General features: G+C 47.2%; 1 protein-coding gene across 1 annotated transcript in view; it reads right to left on the bottom strand.

Annotated features, from left to right (window-relative positions):
- lrrfip2 (leucine rich repeat (in FLII) interacting protein 2) overlaps positions 1–16,222 on the bottom strand; it is a 162,816-nt gene that overhangs the window by 132,500 nt on the left and 14,094 nt on the right. The window lies entirely within an intron of this gene.

The following is a 16,222-nucleotide window of genomic DNA, read 5'->3' as shown; positions in this document are numbered from 1 at the left end:
AGATGCCCGAGTTGGTAAATAATGTGAAAGGGAAAAGCCTGAAAGCGGAAAACAGTGCCAGACGGTATTAGGCAAGAACTTTCAAAAGCTGAGCGCAGATGTTTGCGGGTAAAAGGACATCTGGAAAATGGGAAACCTTCAGAAATGAGATAACGCGAGTCCAGAGAAAGTATATTCTTGTCCGAGTGAAAGGAAAGGCTGGTAGCAATAGGGAATACTGGATGACTAAAGAAATTGAGGGTTTGGTTAAGAAAAACAAGGAAGCATACGTCAGGTATAGACAGGATAGATTGAATGAATCCTTAAAAGAGTAGAAAGGCAGTAAGAGTATACTTAAGAGGGGAAAAAGGGGACACGAGATAGCTTTGGCAAATATAGTTCAGGATAATCCAAAGCGTTTTTACAAATGCATTAAGGACTAAAGAGTAAATAAGGAGAGAATAGGGCCCCTCAAAGATCAGCAAGGCGCCTTTGTGTGGAGCTGCAGGAGAGGGGGAAATACTAAACGAGTATTTTGCATCAGTATTTACTGTGGAAAAGGACATGGAAGTTATCGAATGTAGGGAAGTAGATGGTGACATCTTGAAAAATGTCCATAATACAGAGGAGGAAGTGCTGGATGTCTTGAAACGCATAAAAGTGGATAAATCCCCAGGACCTGATCGAGTGTACCCTAGAGGTCTGTGGGAAGCTAAGGAAGTGATTGCTGGGCCTCTTGCTGAGATGTTTGTATCATCAATAGTCACAGGTGAGGTGCTGGAAGACTGGAGGTTGGCTAACTTGGTGCCACTGTTTAAGAAATGTGGTAAGGACAAGCCAGGGAAGTATAGACCAGTGAGCCTGACGTCGGTGGTGGGCAAGTTGTTGGAGGGAATCCCGAGGGACAAGATTTACATATATTTGGAAGGCCAGGGACGGATTATGGATAGTTAACATGGCTTTATGCGTGGGAAATCATGTCTCACAAACTTGATTGAGTTTTTTGAAGAAGTAACAAAGAGAATTGATGAGGGTAGAGCAGTAAATGTGATCTCTATGGACTTCAGTAAGGCGTTCAACAAGGTTCCCCATGGGAGACTGGTTAGCAAGGTTAGATCTCATGAAATACAGGGACAGCTAACTATTTGGGTACAGGACTGGCTCGAAGGTAGAAGACAGAGGATGATGGTGGACGGTTGTTTTTCAGACTGGAGGCCTGTGACCAGTGGAGTGCCACAAGGATCGGTGCTGGGTCCTCTACTTTTCATCATTTATGTAAATGATGTGGATGTGAGCATAAGAGGTATGGTTAGTAAGTTTGCAGATGACACCAAAATTGGAGGTGTAGTGGACAGCGAAGAAGGATACCTCAGATTACAATGGGATCTTGATCTGATGGGCCAATGAGCTGAGAAGTAGCAGATGGAGTTTAATTTACATAAATGTGAGGTGCTGCATTTTGGGAAAGCAAATTTTAGCAGAACTTATACACTTTATGGTAAGGCCCTCAGGAGTGTTGCTGAACAAAGAGATCTTGGAGTACAGGTTCATAGCTCCTTGAAAGTGGAGTCACAGGTAGATAGGATAGTGAAAAAGGTATTTGGTATTCTTTCCTTTATTGGTCAGAATATTGAGTACAGGAGTTGGGAGGTCATGTTGCGGCTGTACAGGACATTGGTTAGGCCATCGTTGGAATATTGTGTACAATTCTGGTTTCCTTCCAACCGGAAAGATGTTGTGAAACATGAAAGAGTTCAGAAAAGATTTACAAGGATGTTGCCAGGGTTGGCGGATTTGAGCTATAGGGAGAGGCTGAATAGGCTAGGGCTGTTTTCCCTGGAGCGTCGAGGCTGAGGGGTGACTTTCAGAGGTTTATAAACTCATGAGGGGCATTGATAGGATAAATAAACAAAGACCTTTCCCTGGGGTTGGGAGTCCAGAACTAGAGGGCATAGGTTTAGGGTGAGAGGGGAAAGATACAGATGAGACCTAAAGGGCAACTTTTTCATGCAGAAGATGGTAAGTGTATGGAATGAGCTGTCAGAGGAAGGGGTGGAGGCTGGGTACAATTGCAACATTTATAAGGCATCTGGATGGGTATATGAGTGACGGCAGCACAGTGGCTCAGTGGTTAGTACTGCTGCCTTACAGCACCAGGGTCCCAGGTTCGATTCCAGCCTCAGGCGACTGTCTGTGTGGAGTTTGCAAATTCTCTCTGCATCTGCGTGGGTTTCCTCTGGGTGCTCTGGTTTCCTCCCACAATCCAAAGATGTGCAGATCAGGTGAATTGGCCACGCTAAATTGCCCAGTGTTAAGTGCATTAGTCAGAGGAAAATGGGTCTGGGTGGGTTACTCTTCAGAAAGTCGGTGTGGACTAGTTGGGCCGAAGGGCCTGTTTCCACATTGTAGGGAATCTAATCTAATCAAAAAAAAGGGAAGGATTTGGAGGGATATGGGCTAGGTGCTGGCAAGTGGGACTAGATTGGGCTGGGATATCTGGTCAGCATGAACGAGTTGGACCGAAGGGTCTGTTTCCGTGCTGTACAACTCTATGACCTGCCAGTTGGAAAATTGCATCAGTATGAACATAACCGAGAGGACTGGTCTGAGAATGGGAAAACAGCACCAGATGGGAGTGCGCTGAGAGTTGGACAATGAATGTAATGGGATAGGCTGGTGAGCTGAACAACAACAGGATAAGGGGAAGGATCAAGATCCAGAAAAGCCTGAGAAGGAAAAATTCAAGTGCCAGAAAACAGCGGCTATCAGGAAAGGCCTGTGTGTCTGATATAAGTATCAAATCGGAGAGGCTCAATACCTGGATAGGTGTACATGAAGCAGCTGCCCAACGTCTGGAAATCAATGTAGATTAGAGATGCCCGACAGCTGATAAATTTTCCAAACCTGAGAGCTGTAATGTAATGTCAGATGATATTGGCCCAGGAATTGGAAGACAGTCAGAAGAGAGCTGCATGACAGAATACACGCCAGAGTGACGTGTCATGACAGAAGAGACGCCAGACAGCAATAAACTGGGCAAATGGGAGAAGCCGGTGAACCAGAAAAGTGTGCTGGACGTAAGATGCCAAGAGCTGGAAATGAGCAACGGACGGGAGAGGCTGTACAGCCAGAAAACCACACTCATTGTGAAAGGCTCAAGAGTCAGACTCCGGAGTGAAGAGCAAATAGAAGCGAGAAGCCGGAGCGGCAGGAATCTGGGGGAAATCGAAGAGGCTCATATGCCCAGAAACAGTGCAAGAGGAGAGAGGATACAGGGGTGGAAAAACAACGTTGGTTCAGAGAAACCTGAAAGCTGGAAAACTGCAATGGATTGAAGAGTCCCGTAAGACCTGCAAAACAGCTAAGGAAAAAGGTCTGGGAACTGAGAGAGAAAGGGAGATCATACCAGAGGTCACAAAAAGCGTGAGTATGACAAGATGTGATGGAAAAGAGCGGATGGTACCTGAATGCAGAGGACTGAGCACTCAGGATAAGTAAAGTCCGAGGGCTGACCAGGAGAGTCTCAAGGGTTGTAAAACTGTGGCAGGTTTGAGAGGCCTGAGAGGTCAATCGGCCAAAGTCTGAACGGCACAAAGCTTCTGAAAACTGGAGAAGCCCAACAGTAGGAAAAGAGCGCCATATGGGACATTACTGAGAATCAACTAACAGCATTAGTCAGGTGCAGCTTGAGGGCCTGAAAATAGATGCAGACGTGTGACAGACTGGAGAGGCCTAAGAGGTGGTTAAAATAAACTCCAGAAAGTAGTGGCCCAAGAGCTGGAAAACAACTTGAGGCGGACCTGAGTAAGATACAGAAAAGAGAGCCAGGTGGAAGTGTGATGAGAGGGAAAAACTCATAAGTCTGATATGTTTCATGGGCCAAGTAACAGCACCAGTCAAAAGACGGCGAAGACTGTGAAAACAGCCTCTGAAAGTCTGGCCATTTTTGAAAAAAGGATGAAAGGAGTGAGGGCAAGCGATTGAGAAAACAGCAACAGAGGAGAGAGGCGTAAGTGCTGGTAAATACTGCGAAAGGGAAATATCTGGCAGTGGAAAACAGTGCCAAACAGGAAATGCTGTAGAACCAGCAAAAAGCTGAAGAGAGAGGCGCAAGAGCGTGAAAACTAAGAGACATGGTAGTTATGCTGCAGCTCACAAAAAGCGCAAGACATGACTGGACAAGAACTGGAAAAGAGCATGACAGTGGAGAGGTCAGTGAGCTGGAATACACTGCGAGTTGGAAAGGCTGTGAGACCTGCAAAACTCAATGAGGAAAGTGATGCCCTGTCTCACAAAACACATACCTCTATATACTTGCGCTGTTTTCAAGTGGTCAAGTGGGAAAGGAACCTGAGAGATCAAAAATTATGCAAGCAAAAATACATCTGAGAACTGAAGAGCAGCCTGACATAATAGCTGAAAAATAGGATCAGCAGTGTGGAGTTCAAGAGGTCAAAAATAGCACAAAAGGGAGAGGTCTGAGAATGTCAAAAGCACTGAGTCGAGTAATCTGAGAGCTGGAAAACAGAGTGGGTAGTGTTTCAAGATGTAGAAAGTAAAATGAGAATGGTGAAGTTCAAAAGCGTGAGTGCAAACAGATCTGATAGCTGGAAACCAGCACCTGAGTGGATAGGTCTGAGAGCTGGCAAACAGTGGGAGAGTTGAGTGGTCTCAGAGCCAGAGCATCAGAGGGGAGTGTGCTGACAGTTTGAAAGTTTGCCATAATGTGATTGGCCTGGAAAACAGAAGGATAGAGGAAAACCTCCAGCCAGAAAACCTTGAGAAGGAATGGCCTGAGAGCTGGAAAACTGCAGTGAGCTACGAAAAAGCATTGGATCGCAGCGGCTCGAGACCGAAAAAAGTGTGTGAGAGTGCAGATGCTCACCAGCAGGAAATCAATGACGACTGGGGAGGCTGGAGAGCCAGTAAATACACCAAGGGTAGCCCATCGAGAGTCGGAAAGCAATGCCAGATGGGATTGGTCCAAGTACCGGAAGACAGTATCAGTTGGGAGAGAGCTGAGTGAGAGATACAGGGACAGAGTGAAGACTCAGGAGAGGAGAGAGCCCAGAGAGCAAGAAAATGCACAGGCATGATAGGACAAGACCATTGAAAAGAGCGTGAGAGTGGGGAGATCAGAGCTGCAACATACTGTGAGACGGGAAGGATTTGAGACCTGGAAAACAGTGAGTGAGGAGACCGACAACAGCTTGAAAACAACATGAAATGGTTTAGAGGAAGGTATTCTGTGATAGAGCCCGAGGGGGGAGGCGATCTGAGACAAGGAAAAAACAATGAGAGTGGCAAGAGCCTGAAAACAGCACATACATATAAGGGTATGTGTTTTGTAATGCAGGGTTAGAGGCGAAAGAATCTGAGCGATCGAAAATTGTTCAAGGATGGATACCTTTGAGAGCTGGAGAACAGCACGAGGTGCCGAATGAGCTGACAAACAGGGTGAGTGGCATGGGGTTGAAGAGGTCAAAAGTTGCACACAAGTGGAGGAGTATAAAACACTGTGAGTGGATCGGTTTGACAGCTGGGCAATAGTGAGTATGAATGGAGGTCCAAGAGCTGGAAAGCAAAATGTGAGTGATGAGATTCAAGAGTCAGATGTGAGAGGTCGGAGAGCAGGAAAACTCATTTGGCTGAGATCTGAAGGGCTTTCTGAAAACTGGAGAGGCCTGAGAGTGGGGAAACAGTGTCATACAAGAGATTCCTGGATGGGAACCACCAGTGAAACTGTGAAGAAAAATAGAGCAAGAATAGAATCCAGGCCTGGAAAGCAGCACCAGTCAGCAGATGTCCAGGGGCACAACCCTGTGGAAAAGGGGAGAGGTCTGAGGACTGGAAAACGGTGCCATTTGGGAGAATCCTGAGGAGCAATAATCAGTACGGGATGGGAGAGACCAACAGCTGTAGGAAGATGCCCAAGAGTTGGAAAACGTGGAGAAAGGGAAGTCATTGCCTCTGCTCACAAAATAAGCAGTGCATGATAGGATTAAAGGTAGAAAAGAGCGTGAGTGTCAAGGGGTCTGACAGCAGGAAAATAGTCAGAGTGAAGAGAGAGAAAACAGTTCAGTATACAAAGGTATATGTTCTGCGATGGAACGTGAGAGGGGAAGCAATCTGCAAGATCAAAAATTGTCCAAACAGAAATAATTGAGATCTGAACAACAGCAATAGTTGTAGAATGAGCTTAAAAAACAGGGTGAGCATTTAGGATTCAAGAGGTTAAAAATAGCTCAAAGGTGGAGGGGTGTGAAATACGATGTGTGAGTGGATTGGTCTGAGAGCCGGGAAGCAGTGAGAGTGAATCGAAGTTCAAGAGTGATGAGAGACGTAAGGTGGAAAGTAGTCCAGGAGGGGAGAATTCTGAGGAGAGAGTTGAAAAATTGTCTGATAAAGGTCTGAGAGCTGTAAACTAGCACTGCTACAAGAACCAGAAAACAGCACCAGCTGGGAGTGCAGCATGAACTAGAAAATTAAGCATAATATGCTCAGCAAACAGCAAGATGAGCCACCAGCTCAAGAGTCAGAAAACCCTGAGAATGAATGATCTAAGAGCAAGAAAACAATGTCAAATTGGAGATGGTCAAGATCTGAAAAGTGTGCAAGACGGCAGATGCCCAAGAGCCACAAATCAATGTGGATTAGAGATGCCCAAGAGGCTGTAAATAATCAAAGAGAACCATCTGAGAGCTAGAATGCAGCACCAGATGGTATTGGCCCAAGAAGCAGTGGCAATTGGGAGAGGGCTGAGGGCCAGAATGCAGGATCAGAGTGAAAAATCACGAGAGAAGGAAAGCCAGAGAGCCAGAAAACTGGGCAAAATGGGAGAAGCCAGTGAGCCAAAAAAACTGATCTGGACAAAAGATTCCCAAGAGCCGGAAAAGAGCGATGGCTGAGAGAGGCTGTAGATCCAGAAAACCACCCTAGATGTGAAAGGCTTGAGCCAGAATCCAGAGCCGGAGTGGAGACTAAATAGAAGAGAGAGAGAGAGCAGTGAAGTGAAAATTGGGAGGCCTATGAGCCTGAAAACAGTGCAAGAGGGGAGAAAGAAAACAGCGTTGGATTGGAGAGACCCAAGAGCTGCAAAACAGTCTAAGGAGAGATGCTTGCAAAATGAAAGAGCGAAAGAGATAGTACCACAGCTCAAAAAAGCACAAGGCATGAATAAGACGTGAGTAGGAAAAGACCATAGGAGTGGAGAGGTCAGAGGGCTGGAATACACCACGAGAGTGGAGGATGTGAGAGGCAGGAGAAACAGTGTGAGGGAAGTTGTGACAGTTCAAAAACAATAAGAGCATATAGAGGTATGTGTCCTGTGATGCTATGTGATTGGGGAAGGGATCTCAGAGATTGAAAATTGTCCAAGTTAAAATACATATGAGAGGTGAAGAACAGCATGATGTGTTAGGTCAAAAACAGGGTGAGCACTGTGGGCTACAAGAGGTGAAAAAATAACAGAAGCGGTTGAGATCTGAGAAGAGCACTCTGAAAGCTGGAAACAGAGTGAACCCTGGTTCAAGAGCTGAATAGATCAAGAACAATGAGATTCAGAAGATAGAAATAGTATGAGAGGATAGAGGCCCGAGAGTTGGAGCATAGTGCCAGGTGGGATTAGCCTGTGAGATGGAATCGTGCACCACATGGAATTGGTCCAAAACTGGAAGACAGCAGAAACCAGGAGAGGAATGGGTGCCAAAATGCAGAGCCAAAGTGAGGAGCAATAACAGGAGAGAGGCCAGAAAGGCAGATGCTGGTGAGGATAGAAGAGAGCAACAGGGAGAGAATACGTAGCTGGAAAACATCATCAGTCAGCAGAGGTTTAGGGAACAGAAATCTACAAAAGGTGGAGGGGCCTGATAACTGGGAACAGTGCCACGTGGGGGAGTCCTGAGGACTGAAAAATAGTGCTGTATGGAAGCAGCAAAGTAGCAGAAGAGAGAGGCCTGAAAGTTGAAAAACCAAGAGAAAGGGTAGTCATGCTGCAGTTCACAAAAAGCACGAGGCATGATCGGACAAAAATTGGCAAGGAGCACGAGAGGGATGGGGTCAGAGAGATACCTTGAGAAGGAAAGGATCTGAGACCTGGAAAACTTAGTGACTGAGAAGAATGGTGTTTGCTTGACAACAGCATGAGTGTTTCAAGCTATGTTTGCTGTGAAGCAATGCGAGGGGATTTGATCTGAGACCAAGAAAACAAATTGAGACAGGTACAGTCTTGAAAACCACGAGCAGATAGAGATATGTTTCCTGTGACACTGGGTGAATGGGGAAGGAATCTAAGAGATTGAAAATTGTCTGATCTAAAATACATCTGACGTGGTAGGTGAAAAACAGTGTGAGCAGTGTGGGGGACAAGAGATGAAATAATCGCTGAAGAGGGAGAGCTCAGAGAAGCTCAAACAGTGTGCGTGGAGAGCAGTCCTGAAAACTTGGAAACAGGGAGAGTGAGTAGTGGTTCAAGAGCTGAACAGCAAATTGAGGGTGATGAGATTCAAGAGGTGGAAAAGTGTGGGAAGGGAGATGTCCGAGAATTTGAACATGGTGCCAGATGTGATTAGCCGGAGAGATGGAAATGTGTGCCATGTGACATTCAAAGAACTGGAAGACATTGGAAACTGGCAGAGGACTGACTGCCAGAATGAAGAGCCAGAGTGAATAAGAGCAGAGAGCCAGACACCTGGGCAAAGAGGGAGAGGCCGTTGAGCTAGAAAAGAGAGCAACAGAAGAGATTACATAGTGGGAAAACACTGCCAGTCAGCAGATGTCCAGGGCCCACAAACCTATGGAAGGTGGAGGGGCCTGTCAGTTGGGAAATAGTGTCATGTAGGAGAGTCCTGAGGCCCAAGAAACAGTGCTGGATGGGAGAGACCCAATAGCTGGAAAATAGCAGAAGGGAGAGGCCTGAGAGTTGGAAAACCAAGACAAAGAGGAGTCATGCTGCAGTTCACAAAATGCATGAGGCATGACAGGACCACAGATGAAAATAAGCATGAGAGGGATGGGGTTAGAGACACACCACAGGATGGGAGGGATTGAGATCAAGAAAACACAGCAAGTGAGGAGAGTGTTAACTGCCTGAAAAGAGCTGAGCTTTGTGTGCTGTGAAGCAATGTGAAGGGAGAATCTGAGACTTGGAAATGAGCTTTGTGTGCTGTGAGGCAGCCTGAGGGGAGGTGATCTGAGACCTAGAAAATCAATTCAGCTGTATGGGATTTGAGATTTCAAAAATAGCACAAGAGGGAGATGTCTGAGAAGCTTAACAGCAGTGTGTGGGGTGAGCAGTCAGAGCTGAAAAACAGTGAGAGTGGGTAGAGGTTCAGGACCTGGAAAGCTGAACAAGAGTAGACTGGTCCGAGAGCAGTTTCAAAGGTGAGTGGTCTCAAAGGCAGAAAACTGCACCAGATGGGATCATCACAAGAGCTGGAATATTGGCCACAATGGGAGAGGCCACTGAGCCAGAAAACAGCAATGTAAAGGCCAGGTTTGAGAGCCAGTAAAGCATGAGAAGGCATGGCCTGAAATCAGAATACAAAAGCTGCCAAGATAGGCCCGAAATCGGAGAGTGGAGTCAGATTGGAGAGGTTTGAGACACTAGCAGATGTGCGAGTAGCCAGATGCACAACAGCGAGAAACCAACATGGATTCCCTGACAGCTGATAAGTAGCTTGACACCGTCATGTCCTTATCTCTGCCTACCTTGATATTGTCTGTCTCCCTTAGTCCAGGAACTCCTCAGCTACATTCAGGACACCATGCATTCCCTTCACTTCCTCCAAGGTTTTCGTTTCCCCGGCCCCAAACGCCTCATTTTCACCATGGACATCCAGTCGCTGCACACATTCATCCGCCACAACAAAGGCCTCCAAGCCCTCTTACTCCATCCCAACCAGTACTCCTCCACTGACACCCTCATCCTTAACAACTTCTCCTTCTCATGCTCCCACTTCCTCCAAACCAAAGGGATAGCCATGGGCACCTGCATGGGACCCAGCTATGCCTGCCTCTTTGTCAGATACGTGGAACAGTCCATCTTCTGCAGTTACACCGGCACCACCCCCCACCTGTTCCTCCGCTACATCGATGATGATATAGGCATTACCTCGTGCTCCCATGAAGAGGTTGAATAGTTCATTAACTTCACTAACACGTTTCACCCTGACCTCAAATTCAGCTGGACCATCTCGGACGCATCCCTCCCCTTCCTGGACCCCTCCATCTCCAGCGACCAACCAACTACAGATATCTACTACAAGCCCATCAACTCCTACAGCTACCTCCTGTAAAAATAATATCCCTTATTCCTAATTCCTCTGCCTCCACTACAACTGTTCCCAGGACATACAATTCCACCTTAGAATATCCCCGATGGCCTCCTTCCTCCAAGATCGCAATTTCCTTTCCCACATGGTCGACGATGCCCACCAGCGCATCTCCTCCAGTTCCCGCATCTCCGCCCTTGAACCCTAATGCAACAAGGACAAAACCCCCGCCCTGGTCCTCACCTTCCACCCCACCAATCTCTGCATACATCACATCATGCTCCGCCACTTCCATCACCTACAGATGGACCCACCACCAGTTATATGTTTCCCTCCCCAGCACTATCAGCTTTCTAGAGAGGCCATTCCCTCTGCAATTCACTCATCAGATCCATGCCCCCACCAGCCGACGGCCCACTCCTGGCAACTTCCCCTGCCACCGCAGGAAGTACCACTCCCTTCACCTCCGACAAGGCCCCAAAGGATCCTTCCACATCTGACACATATTTACCTGTACCTCCACTAATGTTATCTACTTATTCCATTGCACCCGATGTGGTCTCCTCTACATTGGAGAGACAGGACACCTATTTGCAGATTGTTTCAGAGAATATCTCTGGGACACCTGCATCAACCAACCCCACCGCCCGTGGCTGAACACTTTAACTGCACCAAGGACATGCAAGTCCTGGGTTTCCTTCATTGCCAAACCCTCACCACTCAACGCCTGGAGGAAGAATGCCTTATAATCCGCAACCACACGGGATCAATGTGGATTTCATCAGTTTCCTCATTTCTCCTCCCCCAATGTTATCCCAGTCCCAAGACTCCAACTCATCACCGCCGTCCTGACCTGTCCATCACCTTTCCCATCTATCCGCTCCATCTTTCTCGCCAATCTATTGCCTTCTCTCTCACCTTCATCTATCTATTACATTCTCAGCTCCCTTCCCCCCTCTTAGCCTCCTGGTCCACAAGCTTCATTCCTGATAAAGCGTTGATTCTCCTGTTCCTCGGATGCTGCCTGACCTGCTATGCTTTTCCAGCACTCTCGACATCTGATAAATAGTCCAGGGGTAGCCACCTGAGAGCTGGAATGCAGCACCGGACCGTATTGGCCTTAGAACCGGAAGGCAGCGGCAAGTTAGAGAACTGAATGTCGCAACACAGGGCTAGAGTGAAGAATCCTGTGAGAAGAAAGGCCTCACAAACAAGCAAGCCATAATAGGACAGTAGCTGAGAGCATGAGAGCAGAGAGATCAGAAAGCTGGAATGCACTGCAAGGGGGAGGAATCTGAGACCTGGAAATCAGAGGAATGAGAGTCGCAAGAAAACACTGCAAGCATCTAGAGGTTTGCTCTGTATCTGTGATGCACTGTGACAAGGAAAGAAATCTGAGAGTTTGAAAATTGTCCAAGCACAAATGCATTTGTGTGAGAAATGTATAGAAATGCGTGTGAGTGCGCAGATGGCCAGGGCAGGAAATCAACATGGATTGGAGAGGCCTGACAGCCGATAAATAATCTAAGTCTGGGAGCTGGATTGCAGTGCCAGTTGGTATTGGTTCAAGTAGTGGATGACAGCCGCTGTCAAGAGAGGGTTGAGTGCCAGAATACAGGGCTAGAGTAACGAATAAAAAAAAGTAGAGGGGCCAGAGAGTCAGAAAACTGGGCAAAATGGGAAAAGCCAGTGAGCCAGAAAAGCATGCAGGACATAAGATGCTCAAGAGCTGGAAAAAAGGGATGGACTGGAGAGAATGTAAATTTAGAAAACTGCACCAGATGTGAAAAACTCTCAAGCCAGAATACAGAGCCAGACTAAAGAACAAACAGAAGAGGGAAGCAGGAGAGGCAGATATATGGGTAATATATGGATCGGAGAGACTTGAGAGTTGGGAAACGGCACTGGATCAAAGAGGCCAAAGGGCCACAAAATAACCTAAGCAGAGATACCTGGAAATGGAGGTTGGGAGTGGGTTCGAACCAGAGCTCATAATAAGGAGAAAGCATGATTAGAGGAGAGATGGAAATGAGCTGACAGTGTCCAAGAGGACTGGAAGCCAGAAAACAATTCAGGAAAGATAGTGTATGAGAGCTGAATGGGACAGCCTCAAGTATGTTAAAGCTTTGAGAGACCAGAGAGCTGGAAAAAAGCATCAGTCAGTTGAGGTCTGAAGGACACAAAATCTCTGAAAACTGCAGAGACCTGAGAGAGGGAAAATGATCATACAAGAGATTCCTGACAGCCAGTTCACAGCAACAATCAGGTGCTGCCTGAGGGCCTGAAAATAAAGCCATAGGTGTGCTAAATGGGGGGAGGCACAAGAGCCAAAAAATGGTAAAAACAATAACTCAGATGCTGGAAACCAAATTCTGGATGAGTGGTGCTGGAAGAGCACAGCAGTTCAGGCAGCATCCAACGAGCAGCGAAATTGACGTTTCGGGCAAGAGCCAAGGGCTGCCTGAACTGCTGTGCTCTTCCAGCACCACTAATCCAAAAAATGGTGTCAGATAGGAGATGACGGAGAGCGGCAAAGTGGTGCCTAACGAGAGGCCTGAGAGCAGAAAAACTGTGTTGGATAATTGTGGCCAGAGAGACAGAAAAGAGATTGAATGAGTAGATTGTGAGGCCTGTGAGCCAGTAAACAATGCCAGACCACAATGATATCTGAAAAAAGCATCTGAAATGTGGCCATGTCTGTAATAAACAGAATGAAAGGAGAGAGGGCCAATGATTGGGAAAACAGCAACAGACAAGAGGGCCCTGAGTCATAGTAAATAATGTGAAGGGTAAAGATCTGGGAGTGGAATCCTGTGCGAAGTAGGACAGGCCAAGAGCCGGCAAACAGACAGTGAGAGAAGCCTGAGAGTTGGAAAGCCAAGAGAAATGACAGTCATGCTGCAGATCACAAAAAGCATGAGGCATTTTTTGGATGATAGCTGGAAAAGAGCATGAGTGTGGAGAGGTCAGAGAGCAGGAATACATCGCGAGAAGGATAGATGTGAGAAATGGGAAATAGAGAAAGTACGGAAACCAGTGACAGCTTGAAAACAATGTGTGCATGTAGAGGTGTATGTTGTGTCATGCAGGGTCAGTGGGGAAGGAATCGAACAGATCGAAAATTATCCAGTCAGAAACAGCGCTATGAAGGACAGTCCTAAGCAAAACTGTGCTTGATGGGAGAGACCAGAGAGCTGGAAAACCGTACTGGATCGGGCGATCTATGAGCCACAAAACAGCCGAAGGGGAGAGGCCCGAGTATTTGAACAGTATGTTAAATGGGAGTCATTCCGCAGCTGACAAGTAGTGCGTGGCATGATAGCACAAGAGCTGGAAAGTAGCATGAGAGGGAAGGGTCAAAAAGCTGGACACACCACCAGAAGGAAGCAATCTGAGATCTTCAAAACAGTGAGTTTAAAGAGCGTTGACTACTTGAAGATAGTGCAAGCATGTAGAGGTATGTGTTCTGTGAGGAAGGGTGAGTGGGGAAGAAATCTAAGGGATCAAAAATTGTGCAAGCAGAAAGTTGAGAGTTGAAGAACAGCATGATGTGATAGCTCAAAAATAGCAAGAGTGTTGTGGGGTTCAAGAGATTAAAAATAGCACAAGAATGAGAGGTCTGAGAAGCTCAAAAACAGAATGTGAGGTGAGTAGTCTGAGAGCTGGAAAACACTGAGTAATGGTTCGACACCTGAAAAGCAGCATGAGAGTGGTCAGATTGTAATGTGTGAGTGGGAACAGATCTGAGAGCTGGAAATCAGCACGTGAGTAGATTGGAAAACAGCGCGAGAGGCGAGTGGTCTCACAGCCGGACAACTGCACCAGATAGGAGCATACCAAGAGTTTGAAGATTGGCAATAATGTAATTTACTGTAAGCCGTAAAACAGCAAGGTAAGGGGGAAGGGCAAGAGTTGTGAAGGCTGAGAAGGAATGGCATGAGATGTGGGGAAACGTGCAGCTGTCAGGAGAGACCCATGAGCCTGAGAACAGTGTTGGATCAGAGAGGCTCAAGATCTGCAAACATGTGAATGCACAGATGCCCAAGATCAGCAAATCAATGTGGATTGGAGAGGCCAGAGATCTGGTAAGTAGTCCGAGGGTAGCGTGCTGAGATCTGGAGCACAACACCTGGTGGGATTGCCCCAAGTACCGGAAGACAGAGGTAGTCGGGAGAGAGCTGAGTGCTAGAGTACAGAGCCAGAGTGAAGAGTCACAAGAGGAGAAAGGCCAGACAGCCAGGAAACTGGACAAAATGGGAGAGGCTGGTGTGCCAGAAAACTGTGCTGCAAATAAGATATCCAAGACTCAGAAAAGAGCAATGGATGCGAGAGGCTGTTGATCCAAAAAACCACACTGGATATATGAGGCTCTGAAACCTGAATACAGAGGCAAAGTGAAGAACAACCAGACGTAAGAGGTCAGAGAGGTGGAAATCCTGTCAAAATGGAACAGATCCCTGAGCCAGCAAAGAGATGAAGGGCTGATGATGCCCGAGAGCTGGAAACCACACCACATTAGAGAAACAAAAGAGCTGGCAAACATCCAAACATGGGTAGCTCAAGAGCCAGTAAGCAACACTACTCTGGAATCGGCTGAGAGCTTGAAAATCACTTGCAGGACAAATGTTTGAGAGCCAGAAAATACAGCCCGGCAGGAGTCAAATGGGAGCAGGAAAGCAGCAGGCATGATATGAGAGCTGAAAAAAATCCACCCCAGCTAAGGGTGAAAATGGAGCCGTATTGGAAAAACAGCATGGAAGGAGAGATGCCCAGTGATTAAGAAAATAGCATGAGAGGAGAGCGGCCAGAGAGTTGCAACATTGAAAAAATTGGAGAGGCTGGTAAGACAGTTTATCCTGATGAACGGCTTTTGCCTGAAACATTAATTTTTCTGCTCCTCGGATGCTGCCTGACCTGCTGTGCTTTTCCAGCACCACACTCATCTTGACTCTAATCTCCAGCATCTGCAGTACCCACTTCCGCCCAGTTAATCTTAACCTTACTGCGAATCCTCTTCCAAGGATGCTGACCTTGAAGAAGTTCTCCTCTCCCTACAAGGATCTGTGAGTCTCTCTCACTACAACCCCCAGATCATCTCCTCTGCCCTGAAGCTCTTCACCCATGTCTTGAAACAGACTTGCTACCACAGTCACATCTCCTTCCTCTCACCCGCCTCCAGAACCAACTAATCTTGCATTGACTCCAAACCACATTCAGACCAACACAGTTTGTATCTGAACAGGATAACCAGGACAGACTACAAATTCAAAACGTTCTCCTTCCGGATCCTCTGCTCCACAGTTGCAACATTGCGCTACAACCTAATCTCTCCACAGTCAGCTATGCCTCAACTGAGGGCCACACTCTCAGAACTGCAAAGGAATCCGACTGTATTATACCTTCAGAAGAATTCGTACTCTCCGCAAACAATATTTCTACACCATTTCAAACATTAAAAACTGTAAGTACAAAAACTTATATTCCCACATTAATAGTCAGCATTCCTCGAACCTGCGAAACTGCTTGGCTGCTATCAGCCATGAGACCATGCCAGCCACCACCAAGTTGTCAATGACGTCATTTCCACACCACAGCTGCTCATGCCACCTCCATGACTGCTGACCCGACCACAGCTGCCGCAACCGCCGGACAACCTACTGCCTCGCGATCGCCACCAGATCCACCACGGCCCAGACCAACGCAAGGACCAACCGAAAACACACTTCTGCCCCCTCTGCCATTGCCGCAGCCACTTCCGCCCCCCTGACATCGTCCATGCCACGCGTTCCGCGACTACCTCTCCCTTTGCGGTCACTGCCGCAGTCACTTCTGCCCCCACTGCCTTCATCTACACTACACATTTCGTCACTTCCACCCTCTAAGCCATCACTGATGCTATGCGTTCCACAAACATCCGCCCCTGCAGCTGCTGTCATAACTACCAATTCCACTTCCTTGATGCCACTCACTTG

This window comes from Chiloscyllium punctatum, chromosome 5 (assembly GCF_047496795.1).
Source record: "Chiloscyllium punctatum isolate Juve2018m chromosome 5, sChiPun1.3, whole genome shotgun sequence".
NCBI classification, from domain to species: domain Eukaryota; kingdom Metazoa; phylum Chordata; class Chondrichthyes; order Orectolobiformes; family Hemiscylliidae; genus Chiloscyllium; species Chiloscyllium punctatum.
This window is presented reverse-complemented; position numbering and strand designations above follow the sequence as displayed.